At 35.2% G+C, this 16,657-nt stretch overlaps 1 protein-coding gene and 1 non-coding gene across 4 annotated transcripts in view; both read right to left on the reverse strand.

The window, feature by feature from the left end:
• The window catches only part of FILIP1 (filamin A interacting protein 1), a 202,777-nt gene that overhangs the window by 174,658 nt on the left and 11,462 nt on the right, over positions 1–16,657 (reverse strand). The gene's annotated exons all lie outside the window — the stretch shown is intronic.
• LOC112624030 lies at positions 7,952–8,112 on the reverse strand. Its single transcript, XR_003119348.1, has one exon. It is a non-coding gene; the product is annotated as a U1 spliceosomal RNA (small nuclear RNA).

The following is a 16,657-nucleotide window of genomic DNA, read 5'->3' on the forward strand; positions in this document are numbered from 1 at the left end:
CAGAATCTGACCACTTTTCACTATTACTATTGCTACCACCCTGGACCTAACCACCATCATTTTCAACCTAGATAATGCAACAGCCTCCAGCCAGCCTTCTTGCTTCTGTCCTTGGCTTACTACAATGTCTTCTTAACACAGGAGCTAGACTTCACCTTTCAAAACTTAAGTCAAGGAGCAACAGCTCCTTTGCTCCTTAAGTCAAGGAGCAAATCAAATTGTGATATGATTTACTTATTTATTATGCCTATTATTTACAATATTTACCCCATCCTCCAGTACGTAAACTCCAGAAGGGAAGTAATCTTGGTCTGTTTACTTTCCTGATCAAGTGCCTGAACCAGTACCTGGCAAGTGGTAGGTATTTGATAAATATTTCTTGAGTTAATGAATGGATAAATGAATGCAGTATTTTATCAAATAGTGGGAATTCACTGCTAGCTTCATTCATGTATCCATTCATCAACAACATTATTGATTCCAATCAATGTTATTGATCACCAGTCAACGTTATTGATTCCTGAATGCCTATTCTGCAACCAGTATGGACCCATATTCTATCTTCTGTTAGACCCCCTGGCAATTAAGATCTGGGATTACATTTAATGTAGTAATCTACAGAGGTAAAACTATTGGTATGTAGAGGACCTAAATTAAGAGATCAACTAGGTCAGTGCTGTCCAATAGAGTTTTCTGTGATGACGGAACTAGTCTGTATCTGTGCTGTCTAGTACTATAGTCACATGGAACTAGGGAGCACTTGAAATACAGCAATATGATTGAAGAACCTAATTTCTATTTTCTATTTTGTTTTATGTTAATTAATTTAAATTTGAATAGCCACATGTGGTTACTGTATTGGACAGCACAGCTTTAGTTCATCCCTCTGCCTCTCTACCTAGGGCTTTCCCTAAGATATCCAAGGCAGAGTGTTAACTACACCACTTTGTTTATCAGAAAAGATGATTAACAGCTAGTTACTGTCTCCTTTTAACTCTCTTTTCTCCTCTAACTATCCTGTTCATGAATGCATCTTCTTTTAGAATTATTGTTATTTGTCAACTAAGATAAAGCTTTTATATCTTGTCCAATTTGTAAAATATGAAATCTTAAACATTTATCCTCTAAATCCAACAGAACATTTTACACACTTTACTACTTGCATAATAAAATGTCTTTAACTTTTTTTACTTTATTTTTCAGCTTTATTGAAGTATAATTGATGCACAAGGAACTATGCGTATTTCAAATGAATAATTTGATGCATTTTGACCTACGTATACACCTGCAGAATCATCATCATACATAATGTAATTTAAAGCTCAAATGACTAGGGCGACTGCTGACCCACAGGACATCCTTGTGTCAATTAGAAAGAAAGGGTCCCTCCTGCCTGTCAGTTGCTTTCTGACAGATGGGAAGAAACAATGTCCTTGCTCTCAGCTCTTGGCTACCTCCTCAGCTGGATGCCTTCACACTGTGAACAGCATACACAACCATAAATGGTAGTCCTGCAAACTGGTCTGCTAAACTCATTTTTTTCAAAACATCCTCTCAAGGTTTTGAAGATTACACACTGGTTTCCATTTCAAGGTGGTAGAATGGAAATAGATTGTAGTCTCCTTTTCCCACTGGAAATCTCAAAATTTTAGAAAGGATTTTTTAATGCATATAGCTGGGAAACAGTATCAAGCTTTGGAGGACCATATAAACTTTGAGAGGACATTTGGAAGACAGAAAGCAGGTGTTATTAGAAGGAGGATTTAAAACCAGCTCAAAACAAGAATAGGAGAGTGCTGCCAATAAATGTTGGGAACGGATACAAAAGACAACAGTGTTTGCTACAGGAAAGCAGTAGGAAGAGCAAGGTTGAACTGTGCACCTTCCCTCTACCAACTTAGGCCACATTTGGAGTCAAAGAGTAGCAACAGGAGTTACTGCTTCCAGCTGGGAGTCAAAGGTATGGAAGCTTGAATCAGAGAAACAAAGCAGCATCCTGGACACCCTGAATAGCTGGAGCTACCAATGGAATGAGACAGCCTCTCCCCTACCAGGAGCTAATCTATGAGGCACCCTGCCAGCGGTATCCTCATCCCCTCCCATACACTTTTGAAAACAGACTGAAATACAAGTTCCTGCAGCAAATCTGGTCCTTCTCTCTAAGCAGCCTGCAGGATCACATAGAACAAAGAGCCTAATAAGGAGTCTCAGCTAACAGATGAACATGCAGGAGTCACTAAGTGTTGGAGGAAGGCCAATACCATTAAAAAGAGATACAATAGAGTTCTTTGTTTTTAAAACATGAAGAATATACAGCCCAGAATTAATAATGTCAGAAAAGGACTTCAGAATATTTACAAGTCATACCCACAGAGATATGTGAGAGAATATTAAATCCACAGAAAATAATCAATTGGAAAGCACACCTATTAAAATATTGATCTTTTAAATAGAATACTCGACAAGTAGGTCAAATAAGAGAATGGACACAAAGAACAAATTGCTAAACTGTAATATTAATCCAAAAATTTCTTCCAGAATGCAATAAAAAGTGATGAATATATAAAAAGAATAAAATAAAAGTTAGGAATTATGTAAAATAGACTCAAATGCTCCATCATCCACCCAATTGGAGTAGTATTAGCAGGAATGGAAGGAAGGTAACATATACATTAGTTTAGTTGCAATTTAAGGTCCAACCAAGTTCTGAGTAAGATAAATTTAAATAATAAACCATACCTAGATATTATATTAACATTTCCCAAACCAAGAATAAAGGAAACAAATACTAAAATCTTTGGGAAAGAAAAAACAAAATCTCCTATACAATTTTCTTGTTAACGAATGAATAAAATCAAAGGAGCAAGAAAAAAAGTTAAACCTGCAATTTTATATCCAACCAAACTATCATTCAAGAATGAAAATGAAACATGAAGGAACAAGAAACTTTACCACTCACAATAATTCCTTGATATAATTTTGCCAACCAAAGTAAAAATGAATATAATAATAAGGAAGCTCTGACAAATAATGGTGAACAAAAAAATCAATTAAATTATATTATTAATTCTAGATAACTATTGATTTTTTAAAACAACAATGACAGGAATTTTTAAAGTAACAATGTAGAATAAACTTTCAAATTAGGTCAATATGGAAGAGAATTGAAATGGGAAGAAATACTTAAGTAAAACTAAAGCATACAAAAATTTTGGTTTTGTTTAATAACTGTAGAGAAACACAGACCAACTCTGAATATTAATAGAAAATATATTTCATTCAAGTGCTAACTGAATAGCATTTAGTAGAAAAACACAAATACAATTTATAATTTTTACACTATCACAAAAAAGTGGAAGAAAATAAAATCAATCCAACAAAGGCAGAAAAAACTTGAAATGGTATTCAAATATACTCCCCTCTCCCCTAATTTAATCAGGTCCACAAAATTTCATAGGCAACTCTGACCAACTCTTTAAAAAATAAAAAAAGTCTTTTAAGAATATGCATTAGCTTTTTAAAAATTTCGAACAGGACTGCATAAGGAAAGAAAACCATAGCAAATCTCACATAGATGCAAATTGCTAAATAAAATACTAGAAATTTAAATTCAGCAATCAATTAAAAGAATAATGCACTATGATCAAGTAAGGTTTATCCCAGGAATACAAAATATAGCTTTTTAATAATGAACAACCAATATAATCCAATATAATTGGCTAACTTAATCATATGATTTAGGAGAGAAACAGTTTCAATAGATGTCCAAAGACAATTGTGATTATGTGTGTATATGTAATATACTTGTGTGTGCGTCTGTTTGCATAAAAAGTAAGAACAAAAAGAAACTTCCTTAATCTAATAAAGAGTATCTACCCCAAAATACAGCAAATGTGACATTTATTAGAAATATTGTAAGGTCAAGAACAAAACAAGAATGCCCATTGCTACTGTTACTGTTCAACATTAGACTGAACATCCTAGCCAATGGAATTAAATAAGTGAAACCATAGTAAGTTGTATAAATGTTGAAAAATAAGGGGTAAACTGTTATTATTTACAGAGAAAATGGTAGAAATTTCAAGATAATCAAAGGAAAAACTTTTATAGCTAAGAAGAGAGTTCAGCAAGAAGGCAAGAAACAAAAACAACATAAAAAACAATGACTTTTTTGGCCGGGCGCGGTGGCTCACGCCTGTAATCCCAGCACTTTGGGAGGCCGAGACGGGCGGATCACAAGGTCAGGAGATCGAGACCATCCTGGCGAACCCGGTGAAACCCCGTCTCTACTAAAAAAATACAAAAAACTAGCCGGGTGATGTGGCGGGCGCCTGTAGTCCCAGCTACTCGGGAGGCTGAGGCAGGAGAATGGCGTGAATCCGGGAGGCGGAGCTTGCAGTGAGCTGAGATCCGGCCACTGCACTCCAGCCTGGGCGACAGAGCGAGACTCCGTCTCAAAAAAAAAAAAAAAAAAATGACTTTTCTATATATTGCCATTGATTGTTTTAAAAATGCAATTGGGAAGGAAATTAATGAATTAATGCAACAATACACAAGTATTTCAAATCTGTTTCAAACGAAGAAACAGAATAGAGTTCAAAAAATAGACTCACAAACAGAAAATTTATAGAAAGTATAGTCATTAAGGCCACAGACTAAATCTAGATCCATATGTTTTATTTTTTGCTCCACTATTTCTTGACTATGTGTTGCTGTGCAAGTTATTTGATATTTCTGTACCTCAGTTTCCTTGTCTGTAAAATGAGGAATAATCATAGAACCAACCAATATGTGTATTTAAATGATAAATATGTACGTATATATGTATGCATCTATCTATAGAACACATATGTTTATGAAATATGATAAAAGTGGAACTTCAAATCAATGGGAAAATAATGGTATGCCATTTCAAATCAGTGAGACTTACTAGCTATCCTTTTATAAAAAGTAAAAGTTTGATTTCATCTTACACTGTTCAAAAAATTGTAATTAAGACTTAAAATCTTTTAATGATAAGAAATTATTAGAAGAAAATGTAGGCAAATATATGGTGCCTTAGAGTTAGGAAGACCTTCTGAAATAAAACACAAAAAGCAAAAGCCATAAAAGAAAACATGAGTCCAGGCGAGGTGGCTCACGTCTGTAATCTCAGCACTTTGGAAGGCAGAGGCAGGCAGATTGCTTGAGCCCAGGAGTTCAAGACCAGCCTAGGCCACATGGCAAAACCCATCTCTGCTAAAAATAAAAAATTAGTCAGGCATAGTGATAAGTGCCTGTAGTCCCAGCTACTTGGAGGCTAAGGTGGAAGGATTGCTTGAACCCGAGAGGTGGAGGTTGCAGTGAACGGAGATCACACCACTGCACTCCAGCCTGGGTGACAGAGCAAGACCTTGTCTCAAAAAAAAAAAAAAAAGAAAAGAAAATATAATGAGTTTAACTACATCAACCACAGCAGTATAAAAGTGAAAAGACAAGTACTAGGAGAAGGTATTTCAACCTAAATAATAATAAAGGATTAGAATCAACAAATCATTTAAAGAAAGAAAAGAATCATCTATTTGAAAAATAGACCAATAATATAAACTGGTAACTCACAGAAGAACTAATAAAAATAATCAAGATTTATATAAACTGGCATTCAACCTCACTTTGATGGAGGAAATTCAAATTTAAATTCAATAAGTATATTTATACACTGCTGAAGGGAATTTAAATGTAAGTATTGTGCATTCATGGATCACTTTACATATCCTGTCACCTCAAAATTCTACTGTTAGTATCTACCTCAGAGTCAACTAACTTTGGAGTAGGTATTGAGGAAGCAAGTACAAGAATCTTCATCATAATATTATTTGTAACAGTGAAAAATTCAGAACAATTTAAATATTCACAAAATCAAGAATGACTAAAGAAATAATTGTGCATCCTTTCTATGGAAGAACACGCTGCAATTTTCTAAAATGAAGTGAACCTATTTGAACTGAAAAAATGTCTAAGTCATGTTGTCAGGTGAATTAATGTACATATCATTTATGCTAAAATACAAACATAGATATATCTTCCATGAGCAATGCTATGGAGAATTCTGGAAGCATATACATTATATTGTTAACAGTGACTATTTCTAGAGAGACTAAGATGGGGGCATTACAGAGGGGAATAATCAAAGGGTATGTCAACTTGATCTGTAAAGTTATAATTTTTTGTAAGGAGAATCTATTACTAAGGTAATTTAAATTTTTTAACGTACAAATTATAATTGTAAAGTACTGCAAGCAAGTTGCTTTAAACTGGTGAAATCAGTGAAACAACAGTCTTTATAAAATCTAAGCTATTTCTTCTTTTCATTCATATTACTGGAAAATCCAAAGATGTTGCATGTCATACCACAGGAGTATAATCCTTTACTCTCTGGTCTTAAAAAATGAAAGGTAATCTTGGGTGGGACTTTATTTTTGGGGGCCATGTTTTGGATGAAGTTTCATTTACCCACCCAGGGTGCTATGATATAAGTGCTCTTTAATTTCTAAAATGATTATTCTGGGAACAAGAGTTACCCTCTTAATATAATTAGAACATTTGAATGTTAATTTAATAGAATAGTTTTTCTCAAGTCTTAGTTAATATTCATTGGGAGAACAATTTTATAAATCTAAGAATTATCCATTTTTTAAAAATTTTGATTCTCACATTGAATGTTTTGTGATAAGATGTTAAAGGACTAATTGAATTGGCTTTTAGTGGGAAATGTAAGACTGTGAAGGCCAAACATACAAACATTTATTTCTTGATAACCACAAATGGCCTATGATTAAGACGGAACCTGATAATTTAAGGAAAATTAACTTGTCTAAAGTAGAACAGAGAATAATTCATGAATGTACTAATTTTTCTTTTTCTACTTCCCTGCTAGTCTACATTGGTCTTTAACTATGACATGTACAAACCAGTGGGAAAACATTAACCATGGTTAATGGACTGAATGGGTTTATTTAAGAAGAAATATTTAAAGAACTAAAAGCATCAAATTATCTTCACAACACATATATTGGTCACAGAGACATCATATAAAGTATGTCCTAAATATTACGTCTTCCAAAAACCCATCTTAAGCCTCATAAAGATTGAAAGAAATAGCACATTTCCAAATCTCAAATTCTCTTTGCCATATTTTTACTTTTCTCTTCTCATCACCTATTTCAATATTTTTCTACCTTTCTAATTAAGGTCTATACTCTAGAGGGAAGACTGTGGGTATGGTAGAGCAAAGGCTTTCTCAGTTGCAGAGTGTGGATATGAAACCAGGTCTGACTACTTTCAAACCGACTAAAGTTGAGAAGATCGTATGTTGCTTTTTAACTTTATGGACAATCTTGAGGAAGGATCATTTACTTTGATTCCTCAAAGTGCTTATTTATGATACAATATTATAGGACTTTAAAGGGCCAGAGAAGAAGGGCTAAGGAAATGTTACAGAGTGAAATAAACTAAGGAGACACAACTGAGTGCCATGTGTGATTCTGAAATAAATTATCTCACTATATAAGACATTTCTGGGACAACTGAGAAACTTAAATGGGTTCTGAGTATTAGATGATAGTGATGTATCAATGTTAATTTCCTAACCTTGATGCTAGTGTTGTAGTTATACGGATGAATATCCTTGTTTGTAGGTGATCCAACAAAAGAAATGTGAGACATCAGATCAGAAATTACTCTCCAGTGTTTCAAGAAAAAAAAAAAAGTCTTTGTCTGTGCTTCCAGCTTTTCTGTAAATATGTGACTGTTCGATCTTTAAAAAACAAAATGAAACAAATTCACTCATGGGAAAGCAAAATGTCCATGCATATGCTAACTAAGAAATGTTTTATTTAAAAACATAAAGACATAGTTTTATTTGGGACAATGGATAACAATCTCTACCAAATCCACATGAAAACTTTTTTTTAAGGGGAAAGCATGAACGCAGTCCCCCACTATCACAAATTATGCAGTTAAGTTTCCCACATTTGGGGAAATCACAGGGGTCAGCACATCCGGTGTGCAATGGATGAGCCTCGCCCTGGGAAAACCACCTTCCTGATCATGGTTTTAATACTTTTTATGGAAGAAGGTAAGGGTATAAACATACACACATACAATTTTGGCACTATGACCTCTAGAGAATATCTTATTAAATTTTGAGTTTAAAAGGAGTATTTCTTATCTATTTGGCCATGTGAACTGATCCATTAAATTATTTTGAAATAGCTTCAACTCTTTTCCTTATTAAATGTAATTCATGCTTAATGTAGAAATTTAAAATCACACATTTATATCTCCAAATGGAAATGGTTACTGTTAATGTTAGAAATATAATCTTCTTGTTTTTGCAATAGAATCTTAAAGATACTTTCTGTAATGCATTTATTTTTACTCAATATATTATTTTATTAATATCATTTACTCTCACATTTTATGTCTGCAGATTGTCATTAAGTGGATGTATTAAGAGCTATTCAAATCTCACCTTTTCTTGGTTAATAGCACCCTATTATTAAACATGTATTTGTTTCTAACTTTTCACTATAACAATAATGCTACCATCATATACCCATGATGCAGTTAAACATCCATGCTCTCTGTATTACCACCTCCTATTACTGAAGGACTGGAAGTGAAGGAGGAAGTAACTAGTAAGTAGCCATATGTCAGACCCAAAAATGGGTCTTGCTTCTTCTCTTGAAGAACAATCAGTGTATGCAAACAGAGGGACCGAAAGAACTGAGATGCTAGTTCTTCTTTCTTCCAGCAGTGCTTGCTTGAGAGGTCTGCAATTGACATGACAGCAGTGAGTGAGCTGTACATTAGGTTCCCCAGAGCTTCCTTTTTCCATGAGACAATTATACTCATTAGGTATTTAAAGAAGATATCAGACAAAAGTTTTGATATGGTCTGTATCTGTGTCCCCACTCGAACCTTGTATTAAATTGTAATCCCCAGTGTTGGAGGTGGAACCTGGTGGGAGGTGATTGGATCATGGGGGTGGTTTCTCATTCATGGTTTAGTACCATCACCTTGGTACTGTCCTTGCAATAGTGATGGAATTCTCATGAGATCTAGTCATTTAAAAGTGTGTGGCACCCGCCCCCCTTCTCTCCTGCTCCTGCTTTGGCCATGTGACATGCCTACTCTCCACTTCACCTTCCGCCATGATTGTAAATTTCCTGAGGCCTCCTCAAGAGCCAAGCATATGCCAGAATCATGCTTCTTGCACAGCCTGCAGAAAATGAGCCAATTAAATCTCTTTTCTTTTTAAATTACTCAGTTGTAGATATGTCTTTATAGCAATGCAAGAATGGACTAATACAGGTTTAATTGATCTCTAACTTAAAGTGAGTATAATTAAAACTTTTCAATAAAGTATATCTTAAATATAAATCAATGTTTATTTGAATTATAAATCACACATAGTCTGGGCTGGTCAGTGAAGTAGTTCCAGAGACACAGGTGAAGATTGAAGATTTGCTCTAAGAGCAGTTAGCCTTCCACAAGGAAATATTTATTTCCCAATAATCCTGAGAGCAATCTGGCAGGAAATAATGGATGCTCAATTCCTCTCCTGAAATCAGCTCACAGTACTGGTTGAATTTATGATGGCTAACCATCATCCCTTGTTCCACCATTCCCTACAAAGGACGGCACAGCATCTTAATATATTATGATGATACTGTTATTAAAACAATAAAAAATCTTTCTGAGGTTTAGAAAATTAAAAAGACTAAATATGGCTCACATTTTTTTACTCTGATAATATCTTTGTGGGTAGATTTTTAAATTTCATAGTGAATTTTGTATACAAATCAAAACTATCAAGTATTAGAAAATCTATTAGGAAAAAAATTATTTTATGAGCCTCGCCTCATTCTGTAAAAATCTACATATCTGAGGTTTTAGACAAGCCCAAATTTTAGTTGACAAGAGTTTAGATCATGTCTTAGAGAAGAATTCAAAAAACAGTATGATTATATCCATAAAACGAAAATGATAATAGTTATCTCATGGACATAAAGCATTTAGCACAGTTCCTGATATGGTAGGAGGCACTCAATAAAAGTAACTATTATTATCTGTCATTTACTAATCTAGAGCCAATAGCTTTAATAGTTATATTAAAAGTAACATTGGCCAGGCACTGTAGCTCACACCTATAATCCCAGCACTTTGGAAGGCTGAGGCAGGCGGTTCACTTGAGGATAGGAGTTCAAGACCAGTGTGGCCAACATGGCAAAATCCCATCTCTACTAAAAATACAAAAATTAGTCGGGTGTGGTGGCAGATGCCTATAATCCCAGCTACTTGGGAGGCGGAGGCAGGGGAATGACTTGAACCTGGGAGGTGGAGGTTGCAGTGAGCCATGATCACGCCACTGCAGCCTGGGTAATAGAGTGAGACTCTGTCTCAAAAAAAAAAAAAAAAAAAAAAAAAGAAAGAAAGAAAGAAAAGAAAAGAAAAAAGAAAAAAAAGTGACATTGATGATCATCATATTCAGGTGACAGCTTAGAGATTGGGTCTTATCGGTATCATGATTCTTAATTTGTCATTCAGTTTAACTGGGATTTAGGTGACCTGGGAAATTGCTTCTGTAGTCAGGTCCAGATCACACAAAACATAAGAGATTATACCCTCAGTTTAATCAGTTGTAAACTTCAGTTGGTCTGAACAAAACTGAACAAATAAGTCAACCACTATTAATAAAGAACTTAAGTTGAGTTAAAGAAAGTAATTAAACATCAATATTATGCAGAATCTTTTCGGGAATATTTCATAAAATGGTGCTCAATTATTCTACATGCATATTTTACATACCTATTTATAACTCTCCTTTTAAAGTTAAGCTATTGCTCCAATGCACTTATGAAAAATATCTGGAATTTAGCTAAGGACTTTATATAATGAAGATTCTGGCCTTTTCTTAGTATATTGAGCACCCTTTACAACCCTTGTACTCACACCACGTTCTCCCTGTTTCTGAGCATAGTAGACACTATTCCTCCTTACAGCACCAAATTCCAAAATAGAAAAACAAATGTTAAAACCTAGGAAGAGTCATGACAGACAATCTTCCTGCTCCCTAGTGTTTGGTTTGATCTCCTCATTGAATATCAATTTGTTCTTGGAACTCTGCTCTGTTATACAACAATATGGAAGAAATGTTGGGTCCTTCCTCCAAGGTGGATATTTCCTGGAGAATGATTGGAGTTACCAGTTTTAATTGGAAATTGATAATACATCTTGAGTTTGAAGGTTAATTATTGGTTAAAAAATTATCCCTGTGAATATACCTTTTTCTACAACATTAATAAAAGTGCCTTGATTTTGTGTAGCTTTCATGTATATTAACGTTGAAAGACGCTCTAAGACTGGCTGAAGCAGAAGAAATAACAGAAAAAGGGTTCTTGCATGATCTCATTTATATGTGGAATCTAATAAAGTTAAATCATGGAAATAGAGAGTAAAATGATGGTTACCAGAGACTTGGAATGGGGGAGAGGAAAGGAATGGGGAGTTGTTGATTAAAGGGTACAAAAGTTCAGGTAGACAAGAAGAGTAAGTTTTGAGATGTATGTCACAGCAGAATGACTACAATCAATAATAAGGCATTACATAGTTCAAAATAAGAGAGTAAATTTCAAATGTCTCACTATACAAAATGATAGGTGATAAATATTAATTAGCCCGATTTAATCATGCCACAATGTATACATATATCAAAACATCACATTATACTCCAAAAATGTATGTAATTATAATTTGTCCACCAAAAATTATATTAATAATTTAAAAATGTTTTAATATCTAAAAAAATAAGGAGAAAGAAAAAAATTCTGAATAAAAGGTAAATAAGAGATAATAAAGAATAAGCTCAGGAAAGCATAGGAAGTTGAATACAAGGCCTAATGGAAAGGGTCCTCGTGTGATGCAGAGGGACAAAATTTGTACATATCCAAGCCTGAACCCAGAGGAAAAGGGAAGAGGGGGATACAATTCCCATAAGTCACAGTATGATTATGTCAAGGAGGCTACAAAAGATAATAGGAAACAAGGATATGAGAATATAATTGGCTAGACTGTTTAAAGAAAAGACGTCTACAAATGGACAATGTGAAAAATCCGTTGAATAATGTACTGTTTGTTAGATTTCTGGGTCTGACAATCATCAAACAGAAGTCGAAACTAGAGCGCCGTTGTTGGTATTATTTACACTTACATTGTAATTAACAGAATTAAATATGATGCTTGGACTCACTCCTCTTTACCTGTGGGTATGAGAGAAGTAAAGAGATTTCATTCGCTTGAGCCCAATGTATGAAAACGAAAGGACAACTTATGTGATACAGCACTACTACTCATCTCAGCACATTCTTTGCAGGATCAAACAGCAAAAGATAATCTAGGTGATCAGCTTGGCTTAAAATGCTTCATGCTTAGCTTTACTCGGGGTAATGTTTTAGGAGTGGCTTATTCCAAAAAAGTGCTTCCCCAGGAGAAAGAAGAAAAATGTTAGCACACAAGATCTTGAGTGAGATTTCACTCAAATTGCTGCTCCCTACCCATTCACAAAATGACCCTGCTGTCAGTGCAGTGAGAAGCAGCTGAGAATCATTTACCACCTTCAATGGACACCACATAGGACACATTCACCCTAGATACCACTCTATAACTGGAGCTTAGGTTAGCACCAGCCTCTCTCCATACCCTGGAGTAACAGGCAGGATTGATGGGTAGTGAGCTGCCGAAAAGCCCAACATCTGGTGGTGCTAGAGGCATGAGGATACAGAGAAATCATACAACAGTTATAACAGCTCTTATACAACAGGTATCTTGGGAAATAATGTAAGACAGGTGGTGTTCTGGATTCTAGGAAGATATGTGCCACAGCATTGTGACTTGTCTATGAATTCATACATCTGAATTAATAAGCTGTATGACCTTGAGAAAGTTAAACTTTCTAGGTCTCAACTTCATCATCTTTCCTAAAAAGAGGTTAGAGTCAATTATCTTTTAGCATCTACCAGTAGCTACAAATACTATGGTAAATCAATTTTTTTTCAGAGTATTTCATGCCCAAAACAGTTTAATGAGCCTGAGTAATTTTATTCTAGGTAATGATCCATGGCAAAGAGTTGTTTGGTGCAATTAGCCATTTCTTCCACCTGCTCCTTGGTCCCTCACCCTCATGATCTAGTCATAAATGTGTCAATTTTGGCTATCAGTCTGTTTTAATAATACAAAAGTAAGGAAACAAGTTGCTATCAAGATGTACTTGACACTTTAGGACTATGCAGCCTTGTTTTAACAATCCTATTCTAACAAGGTCCCTCCTAGGAAATCCTATCAAGCAACTGAGAAAGAAGTATATTGGCTGTTTTTTTCATGTAAGAGTCTCTAGGTCTGCCAAATTTTTACAAGTCAATAGATTTGAGAACAATAGGAGGAAGAACAAACAATGTACTCTCAAAAGCACTGCATGTGTTTAGATTTTTTTATTTCTCAAAATGGAAATATTCTTATTTTTCTTCTGATTATAAGGATTTTTGCCACATATTGTTGCTTTTCTGGAAACCTTTGCAGTTGGTTTTCCCACCAGCAACATAGAATGTCAATTTCCTCATACCCTTATCATACTGGGTATTGAATTGTTTTGTCTTTGTCAATGTATTGGTTGAAATAATACATCTTCTTTTAATTTAATTTTTAATTATAAGTGATTATAAGTAAGATTAAGTAGTTTTTCACATATTTATTCCAAATTATTTATGTCATTTGTCAATTTTTCTATTGTGTCTCTTTTTCTATTTTCATTTAAAAGAGTCTTGGCCTGGAGTGGTGGCTCAGGCCTGTAATCCCAGCACTTTGGGAGGCCAAGGCCAGTGGATCACCTGGGGTCAGGAGTTCAAGACCAGCCAGGTCAACAGAGATTGGTGAAACCCAATCTCTACTAATAATACAAAAATTAGCCTGGCGTGGTGGCATGCACCTATAATCCCAGCTACTCAGGAGGCTGAGGCATGAGAATTGCTTGAACCCAGGAGGCAGAGGTTGCAGTAAGCCAAGATCATACCACTATACTTCAGCCTGGGCCACAGAGTAAAACTGTATCTCAAAAACAAAACAAAACAAAAGTCTTATATTAAGGACATTTGTTCCTGATTATTTTGGTCACAAATTGTTGTTTGAATTTTAACTTTGCTCATGATGGTTATAAGGGGTTTTTTTTTCAGTGTAAAAGTTTTCATTCAGTTTTTATGGAATCAAATGTTTTAGTCTTATGTTTTACTGACTTTTTGTCTTACTTAGGAAAGCCTTCCCCACCTATATATGTTTTTAGGTTTTTTTGTTAGTATTTCACCTTCATTTTTTTAGACTTAAATTTCTGGTCCATCTAGTGCATATTTTAGTTAAGCTGTAACGGGAATTTAATTTCATATTTTTCCAGTTATTTCAACCCTGTTGATGGAATAATTCATATTTTCAGTATAGATTTGAAATCTCTTTTTTATAATACTACATTTTTATAGTATTAAAAATGTACACCAATTTTATAGGTATATACTTTCCTGAACCTTCTACTATTTTCCCTTGATCTCCTCATCTGATGTGAACTGATTCTGATACCACCTGCAAAGTGTTTTAATTAATATGGGTTCAAAATTCTTTTTTTTTAAAGAGACTCAGCTGCACTCTATTGCCCAAGCTAGACTTGAACTCCTGGGCTCAATCGATACTCCCCCTTCAACCTCCACTGCTTCTGGTTCAAAATTCATTTTAATATGTGGTAAGGCAATTCTCCAACATGTGCTTCAAAAATTTTCTGGCTACGACCTAGGTTTATTGCCTCAGCAGCAGTTAGGCACTTGAAGTGGAGTGTTGAATATATGTAAGTATTTTTTCAAAGTGCACAAACTTATAAAAGTCCTAAAGCAAATACTTTTATAGGAAGCATTCATCATCTGCTTTTAAACATACTCTCAAGTAGTCACTGTTTAGAAAAAATACTCAGCAATGTGGTTTGAGGGTCAGGAATTTTCTAGCCCGCAAGAGGCTTCTTTGGTTGCCTCATTATGGCCACTAAAGATTTAACTATGATGAATATATATGTATATAGCAGACCTCTTCATCACATTATTTTTTAAAACATTAAAATTGTCATGTAAGTGAAAGAAAGCAACTCACTAATTCCCCACTACTGGTAGAGCTATGTAGACTTGTTTTAACAAGTCAGATGTTTGAGCTTTTCAATAACACTCATGTCTGATGCATTCCCTTAGACCTTGTTTATCAGGCCCTATCTTGTTTTCGGCCTCTACAGTTCCCTTTCCCACAGCAAGAGTCACTTTATACTGTCTCTGGACCAATCACTGACGATCCCAAACCAGGTGAGTGGTCCCATTTCTGTGGTCCCACTAAACCATTTACCCACTAGTCGCTTGGTGTTGAAATTGCCACTGTTTTGCCTGTAACTCCTGTTAGAGAGCAGAGATAATATAACATTCACCGTTGTATCCCAATCCCTAGCTCAGTGCCTGAACACATGAGTTTCAAAAAATAGTTGGTGAATGAGTACATTATTTTTACTAAATGTGAAGCAGGAGAGACACAAAGAACTCTAGCCCAGCACTAGGATTTAGCATCCTCTTAGTTGTTTTGACATTGTATGACAATGTTGGCATCTCACTCACAGTCTCTAGGACTGCTCCTCCTCCACAGCTATCCTGTTCCTGATTCCCACCTCCCTGCTCTCCTTCCTGCTCCTGCTGACAAGCTTGCCCAAATGTGGACTGACTCCCTGCCTGTGTCAGAATGCAAGCATCCTCTAACCGCCTGCCAGAATACCCCATAACCGCATGTTAGACCTTCAGATGCCAGCTGCTAGCTTGAACCACTCTACCATCTGATGGCATGCCATTTAGATCCTATGTTCTCTCAGTTCAGCATCAATCCAACCCCTCTTTTAGCTACAAAACATGAGCCTTGCCTGATTGAGTCCCAGGACATATTGTTTAAGATGAGCAGACTGAGTGGACCTCACTCTATAATCATGTACTTTCACACAGACAAAATCCTTCTAAATTCTCACACAACTAACAGTGAAAGCTCTGTTGACATTCAGCTCCTATGAAAAAGTGTCTGGAAAGAGAAATTGAAATAATATAACCCAGATATAGTTCAAATGGGATGATTTTAATCTTTCACTAATACAATGTAGAAAAACAAGAGCTCTGTTTTTTCCCTAATCTTTCTCTCAAAAGGACAAAATTCTTCACTTTCTGAGAAACCACAGGCCACTTTCATCTGGTTTTCCCCCTTGTCCTCTTCTCTGAGCTCAGCATTTCACGTGCTCGTTTTGGTGAGATTCCATCACAATACATCACCAGGAACACATGTGTTCCACTGGGACTTTATTCCCTGGAAGATGTGAATGGTGATGTAAATAATGGCATCACTGGAATTTGGAAGAAGTGATGTGAGAAAGAAATAAGGTGAAATAAGGCAAAATAAAGCAATTATACTCAATATATCCTTTTGGAGCAATGTAGATAGTATTGATGGTAATAGGGAAATTCAATGGTATTCATCAGCTGGAACTGTCAGCAGAAACATTAATTAAAAG

This window comes from Theropithecus gelada, chromosome 4 (assembly GCF_003255815.1).
Source record: "Theropithecus gelada isolate Dixy chromosome 4, Tgel_1.0, whole genome shotgun sequence".
NCBI lineage: Eukaryota > Metazoa > Chordata > Mammalia > Primates > Cercopithecidae > Theropithecus > Theropithecus gelada.